The sequence below is a fragment of the Triticum dicoccoides genome, chromosome 7A (genome assembly GCF_002162155.2).
Source record: "Triticum dicoccoides isolate Atlit2015 ecotype Zavitan chromosome 7A, WEW_v2.0, whole genome shotgun sequence".
Taxonomy (NCBI): domain Eukaryota; kingdom Viridiplantae; phylum Streptophyta; class Magnoliopsida; order Poales; family Poaceae; genus Triticum; species Triticum dicoccoides.
In genome coordinates, this window is record NC_041392.1 from 675,481,333 (window position 1) to 675,488,867 (window position 7,535).

The window sequence follows — 7,535 nt, forward strand, 5'->3', positions numbered from 1 at the left end:
CGTGGGCAGCGGCGGCTGCACGCGAGCTCAAGAAGTCATGTTGTTTCCCGAAGCGCCGACAATAATTACCCTCAACTTTCCTGACCACTCTCTCTCCACTCTTCCACTCTCAAACCGGCGACGGCTGCAGTGATCAGCGGAACGGAGATCAACAAGGCAACCACCGACCGAATTTCACCAGCGTCAGCAACATCACCCGAAGCACTTCAGCAATGGCGGCAAGCCATATTTTCACCTCCTAACCTAGTATTTCGCATTCGATCCGCATCCCAAGGGAATGGGAAATCGGGGTAAATAGCTATAGGATTGACCATAACTTGACGATGTGTACTAAGTACCCATGGATTTTAGGGTTCCGATACGAATTGAGTACAAGAGGAATGGGGGGGATTGGGGGTTAATCTTACACAGTAGCTTAGAATCTTAGCCCCAGCAACCCTTGAGGCGGTTGGAGCGGTGGGGACCCTTGGCCTCGTTCTTGTCCTCCTGTTGGACCACCGTCTTGTCATTGTCGCCGGAGTCCAAATCGATTGGCAAATTACGATGGCCTGGCTCCGACGTCCTGACCACCATCTCCACCGCTTCTTCTCCTCCAGCTCAAAAACCAATGACCTCTGGCGCCACCAAAGTTATTCAGGCACACTGGTCTTGAGGAGCCCTATACTTGGTCCACCGTGCCCTTTGTCCAGCATCGACGGAGTCAGCCTGATTCATGGCCCAGCGAAGGATGTAGACTGAAGTAGCACCCTTCGCTAGGTCAGGAATCAACGTCTTCAACTCCTCTGTCATCGCCTTCCTGACCACAGCGTTTGCCTCCTTATGCATGCCTTCGATACTACTGAAGTTCAAGCACGCTTTCATGGTGTTCCCGAACTTGGTGCGGTCACCGAGCGAGCATCCGGCCTCCACCCAATGCCTGGGGCATTGAATGCTCGCTCGGTGACCGCACCAAGTTCGGGAACATCATGGAAGTGCTTGAACTTCAGCAGCATTGTGGACATGCACAAGGGGGCAGACACTATGGTGAAGAAGGCGACGATGGAGGAGTTGAAGACGTTGATTCCTGACCTAGCGAAGGGCGCTATGTCAGCCAACAGCCCAACATATTCGCTGGGCCATGAATCAGGCCGACTCCGGCGAGCGTAGACAAAGGGCAAGGTGGGCCAAGTACAGAGAGCTTCTCATGACGAGCATGCCACAGCGTAATGGAATAGGACTTTGGTGGCATCAGAGGTCATCGGTTTGGAGCATGAGGAGGAGATGGTTGTCAGGGCGCCGGAGCCAGGCCATCATACTTTGCCAATCGACTCTGGTGAGGACAACAAAACGGTGGATCAGCCGGAGGACAAGAACAAGGCCAAAAGCCCCCACCACTCCAACCACCTTCAGGGTCACCGGGCCTAAGATTTGAAACTACCGTGTAAGATTAACCCCCAATCTCCATTCCCCTTGTACTCAATCCAGATCGGAACCCTAAAATCCATGGCTACTTAGTACTCATCGTTAAGTTATGGTCAATCCTATGACTATTTACCCTGATTGCCTATTCCCCTAGAACACGGATCTAATCTAAACGCAGATCAAATGTGAAATAGTAGGTTAGGAGCTGAAAATACGGCTTACCGCCATTACCGAAGAGATGCCGTTGATGTTGCAGACACCAGTGAAGTCTGGACGGTGGTCGCCTTGCTGATCTCCGATCCGCTGATCGCCGTCACTGACGGTGTGAGAGTGGAAGAGTGAAGAGAGAGAGAGAGCGGTGAGGGAAGGTGAGGGTAATTATTGTCGGCGCTTCAGAAAACAACGCGACTTCTCGAGCGTGGCTACTCGTGTGCAGCCACCGCCGCCCACGTGCATCCCGTGGACTGACTTTGAAAAAACTGCCATTTGGACGTTCCTAGCGGGCCTGCCTGGGAGCTGCTTTAAGTTCCGTACGATTCAGGCCCAACAGTGAACACAGGGAATCAAACAACCCATTTTCCTCCTGTGCGGGCCTGGTTGGCCTCTATGAGGGCTACGGAACACGCCAATGCCTTGTGTTTCCGTCTACAAGCGAGCAACCAAACAGGCCACCTTCGTTACGCCCACGCAAGCTAGAGGGTATGCAGGCAAACAAACAACACGCAGATGTTGGTTTTTTGCCTGTTTTCCCTCAGCCAAGCCCAACTAGGTCAAGCATGCAATGCAGACAAAAGTTGCTACGAGAACCAAACCCTCCCTTTGTGTTGCCTTTGCGGTGGAAGGAGCATCCCTCGCGCTTTCCTCCTGTAGGCTGGCAGAGCACCGTCTGCCACCCTGCGCACACCACCATGGTCTGAGAGTGGCTGAACACGGTCGTTCTGTGATCAAGACAACAGAAAGTTGGAAACATCAGTCATAAACTGAACTACAGTTTATTTTTTGCGAATGAATAAGTTAACTGAACCTTTTTTTTTTGCGAGGAAAGTTAACTGAACTTGGTAGGTACATAAGCATCTATATAAATCAGGGACAGACAAACAACATACTATCAAAGGAGGCAGATCCAACATTTGACGAGGAATGATCTTCAAATTTAAAATTAGTATAATCAGCTCGAAGTTTTGAGTAAGCTTGACCTACGAGGTGACATCTGACATGTCTCAATCCATTTAACTCGAATGTTTCAACTAGTCGAGCAGTACCAACGGCAGCATTAGCACAGGCGACCGACAAGGGCACATCATGAGCGAAGCACACCTGTATTACTAGAAGATGCACATGTTCCTAAATCTACAGACCTTCTCACACATCAGCATCTCTATGTCAAAATTGCATAAAGAAACCTAATCTTTACCAAGGCATAGCAATTTTTTTTAATATCAGTTCCTCTGGTCAATAGTACACTCCACCGGCCATCAGAATTTATGTTGCTATTGTGTATGTAGAGCATTTGCTAGGAAGACAGGGGTAAAGCGGGGGGAAAGATGATGAACTCATCTTGCAGTTACATGTTGAAGCAGCCCTGGCACTTACATCCTGCACGCAGAGACGAACGCATCGTTAGGGGGCAGGCTAAGAGAGCAATCAACCACCAGATTCTATACGCGACAGCGACACGCACGTACCATGAAGAAGGAGTTGGGGGACTGCGCGAGGCGCTTCTTCTTGTGCTTGGGCTTCTCGAGCTTCTGCAGCACCTGCTCCGATCCCCAAGCGAGGTCACGAGACCGAGAGAGAGAATCAAGCTACGGCGTGCGATCAGACGACGGGAGCAGGCATTCGAAATCGATCGAAGGGGTCAGCGTACCATCTTGGACGAGCGGCGGTGCTGGCGACGGAGAGGATGCGAGCAGAGCACGGGGTGGCGGCGGGGGACGGAGAGGATGCGAGCACAGCACGGGGTGGCGGCGGGGGGTAGGAGGAATGGAGGGGTGGCTGCGGGGTTTTTTCTTTTCGAGTCACGCTAGGGCTGCGGCTGGAAGAGGCGTCCCGGCGAGGGCGCCCCTATTTCTCGCTTTCAGCGAGACAGGGGCAAAAGCCTGCCAAAAGCCTCGCGTCGGGGAAACCCCAGATGGGCCGACACAGCCGCGCGGCCGCCATGGCCTGTTTTTTTTAATCTTTTTCTGTTTTTTGTTTTATTTTTGTACTTTTCTTTATCTATCTATATATATATATATATATGCTACCTAAAAAAACATAAGGTTCTCATTTCAATCAACTTCATTTACTTACCTTCTGAACCAATTCCACTTTCATTTACTTACCAAATTTCTGATCAAAGTAGAAGGTAATTCACGGGCAGAATTTGATGAACATTTATTTACACAATCGCATTATTATGAACATGTATATCATAATTTAATGTACTAGAATATTTCATCCAACCTTCCTTATATACGTCCAGCTCTTTGCTTCTCCTCTTTGATTTTTTTGTCACATCCATTCTCCCTAAAATAGAATCAATTATCTCATGTTTTATTAACTTAGCAAAATAAGTGGTTAAGAATAAAATGGCAGGTAAATCATGACAATTGCATACAAAGGCTTGCTAAGATTTTAACACATCAATAACGTGCAATCTCGGGCTAATCTATTAGAATGTTTAAACTCCCGTTGCAACGCTCGGGAACTGCATACTACTTTAAGATACTCCACCTCCTTTGATAGTCTTCAAAAACACATTTGAAAAATCTTGAACAAGTATTCGAAAAAATGTTGAATAAGTATTAAAAATTGTTGAAAGAGTATTAGGAAAAATATTGAATAAGTATTAAAAATGTTGAACGAGTATTTGAAAATATTGAACAAGTATTGGAGAAATGTTGAATAAGTATTAAAAACGTTGAACAAATATTTGAAAAAAATGTTAAATAAGTAATAAAAAATAGTGAACAATTAATTGAAAAATGTTGAAGAAGTATTTTAAAAATGTTGAATGAGTATTTAAAATGTTGAACGAGTATTTGAGAGATGTTGAATAAGTATTAAAAATGTTGAGCGCATATTTGAAATATATTGAACAAGTATTTAAATCATTGAATAAGTGTTTGAGGAATGTTGAATAGTATTAAAAAATGTTGAGTGAATATTTGAATAATGTTGAATAAGTGTTAAAATGTTGAACAAGTATTTAAAAAATGTAGAATAAGCGTTAGGACAATGTTGAATGTGCATACAAAAAATGTTGATCACATACTAAAAAACTGTTTCTGACATACCGAAAATGCAGAGTGCAAAATGAAAACAAACATAAGAAAAAATAAAAGGAAAATATTAAAAATGAAGAAGAAAGCCAAAAGAAATAAAGAAAACAAAAAAAGAAACAAAATAAAACAAAGGAAAAAGACAATAAAACCCTGAGGAAATCTATCTATCTATCTACTATTTAAAAAAGCATAAGGTTCTCATTTCACCTTTCTTCCCATCACCCCTTCGTCCAACCTTTACTGTATGATAATCAATCAATTTAATTTACTTACCTTCTGAACCAATTTCACTTTTATTTACTTACCAAATTTCTGATCAAAGTAGAAGGTAATTCACGGGCAGAATTTGATGAACATTTATTTACACAATCGCATTATTATGAACATGTATATCATAATTTAACATACTAGAATATTTCGTCCAACCTTCCTTATATACGTCCAACTCTTTGCTTCTCCTCTTTGATTTTTTCCTCACATCCATTCTCCCTAAAATAGAATCAATTGTTTCATGTTTTATTTACTTAGCAAAATAAGTGCTTAAGAATAAAATGGCAGGTAAATCATGACAATTGCATACAAAAGCTTGCCAAGATTTTAACGCATCAATAACATGTAATCTTGGGCTAATCTGCTAGAATGTTTAAACTCCCGTTGCAATGCTCGCGCAATTGTCTAGTACTTTAAAATATTCTACCTCCTTTGATAGTCTTCAAAAACACACTTGAAAAAATGTTGAACAAGTATTTGAAAAAATGTTGAATAAGTATTAAAAATTGTTGAAAGAGTACTTGAAAAATTATTGAAAAATGTTGAATGAGTATTCGAAAATATTGAACAAGTATTGGAAAAATGTTGAATAAGTATTAAAAATGTTGAACAAATATTTGAAAAATGTTGAATAAGTAATAAAAAATGTTGAACAAGTATTTGAAAAATGTTGAAAACATATTTTAAAAATGTTGAATGACTATTTAAAATGTTGAACGAGTATTTGAGAAATGTTGAATAAGTATTAAAAATGTTGAGCGCGTATTTGAAAAATGTTGAACAAGTATTTAAATCGTTGAATAAGTGTTTGAGAAATGTTGAATAAGTATTAAAAATGTTGAGTGAGTATTTGAATAATGTTGAATAAGTGTTAAAATGTTGAACAAGTATTTAAAAAATGTTGAATAAGCGTTAGGACAATGTTGAATGTGTATACAAAAAAATGTTGATCACATACTAAAAAATTGTTTTTGACATACCGAAAATGCAGAGTGAAAATGAAAACAAACATAAGAAAAAATAAAAGGAAAATCTTAAAAATGAAGAAGAAAAGCAAGAGAAATAAAGAAAACCAAAAATGAAACAAAAGAGAACGAAGGGAAAAGAAAATAAAACCCCGAGGAAACAAATGAAAAGGGAAAATGCAGAAGAGAAAAGAAAAGAAACAAAAGAAAACGAAAAGGAGGAAAAAAACCCGAAGAAAACCGAATAAAACAGAAAAAAAATACCTAGAAAAATCTATCAAGTACGCAGCGCCTTGGAGTTTGACATGAGACGCATGCTATCCTAGTGGCTAGCAATCTATGCTCGCAATTACGAGAGATCGAGGGATCGATCGAATCCAGCCGCTCCACTCTGCTTTTTCTTTCTTTTTAGGTGCGAGTAATGGACCGACCCGATTACCACAACACATGTCTCGCAGTAAGAGAGACAGAGGGCAGTCTGTCACGTCGGGAAGCTCCAGCCTCCTTTTCTATTTTTCCTTTCTTTTTTCCTTTTTTTCTTTACTTTTATTTATACTTATATATATATAATATTAGGAGAAACACTCTATAAAAACATGTTGAACAAGTATTTGAAAAATGTTGAATAAGTACTAAAAAATGTTGAATAAGTATTTAAAAAGTTGAACAAGTATTTGAAAAATATTGAATAAGTAATAAAAAATGTTGAATGAGTATATGAAAAATGTGGAACAAGTATTTGAGTAAGTATGAAAAAATTTAACGCATCAATAACATGTAATCTTGGGCTAATCTGCTAGAATGTTTAAACTCCCGTTGCAATGCTCGGGCAATTGTCTAGTACTTAAAATATTCTACCTCATTTGATAGTCTTCAAAAACACATTTGAAAAAATCTTGAACAAGTATTTGCAAAAATGTTGAATAAGTATAAAAAATTGTTGAAAGAGTATTTGAAAAATTATTGAATAATTATTAAAAAAATTGAATGAGTATTTGAAAATATTGAACAAGTATTGGAAAAATGTTAAATGAGTATTAAAAATGTTGAACAAATATTTGAAAAATGTTGAAAAAATATTTGAAAAATGTTGAACAAGTATTTGAAAAATGTTGAAAACGTATTTTTAAAATGTTGAATGAGTATTTAAAATGTTGAATGAGTATTTGAGAAATGTTGAGTAAGCATTAAAAATGTTGAGCGCGTATTTGAAAAATGTTGAACAAGTATTTAAATCGTTGAATAAGTGTTTGAGAAATGTTGCATAAGTATTAAAAAATGTTGAGCGAGTATTTGAATAATGTTGAATAAATGTTAAAATGTTGAACAAGTATTTAAAAATGTTGAATAAGCGTTAGGACAATGTTGAATGTGTATACAAAAAATGTTGATCACATACTAAAAAATTGTTTTTGACATACCGAAAATGCAGAGTGAAAATAAAAACAAACATAAGAAAAAATAAAAGGAAACATTTTACAATGAAGAAGAAAACCAAAAGAAATAAAGAAAATGAAAAAAGAAACAAAAGAAAACAAAGGAAAAAAAGAAAATAAAACCCCGAGGAAATCTATCTACCACTTAAAAAAGCATAAGGTTCTCATTTCACCTTTCTTCCCATCACCCCTTCGTC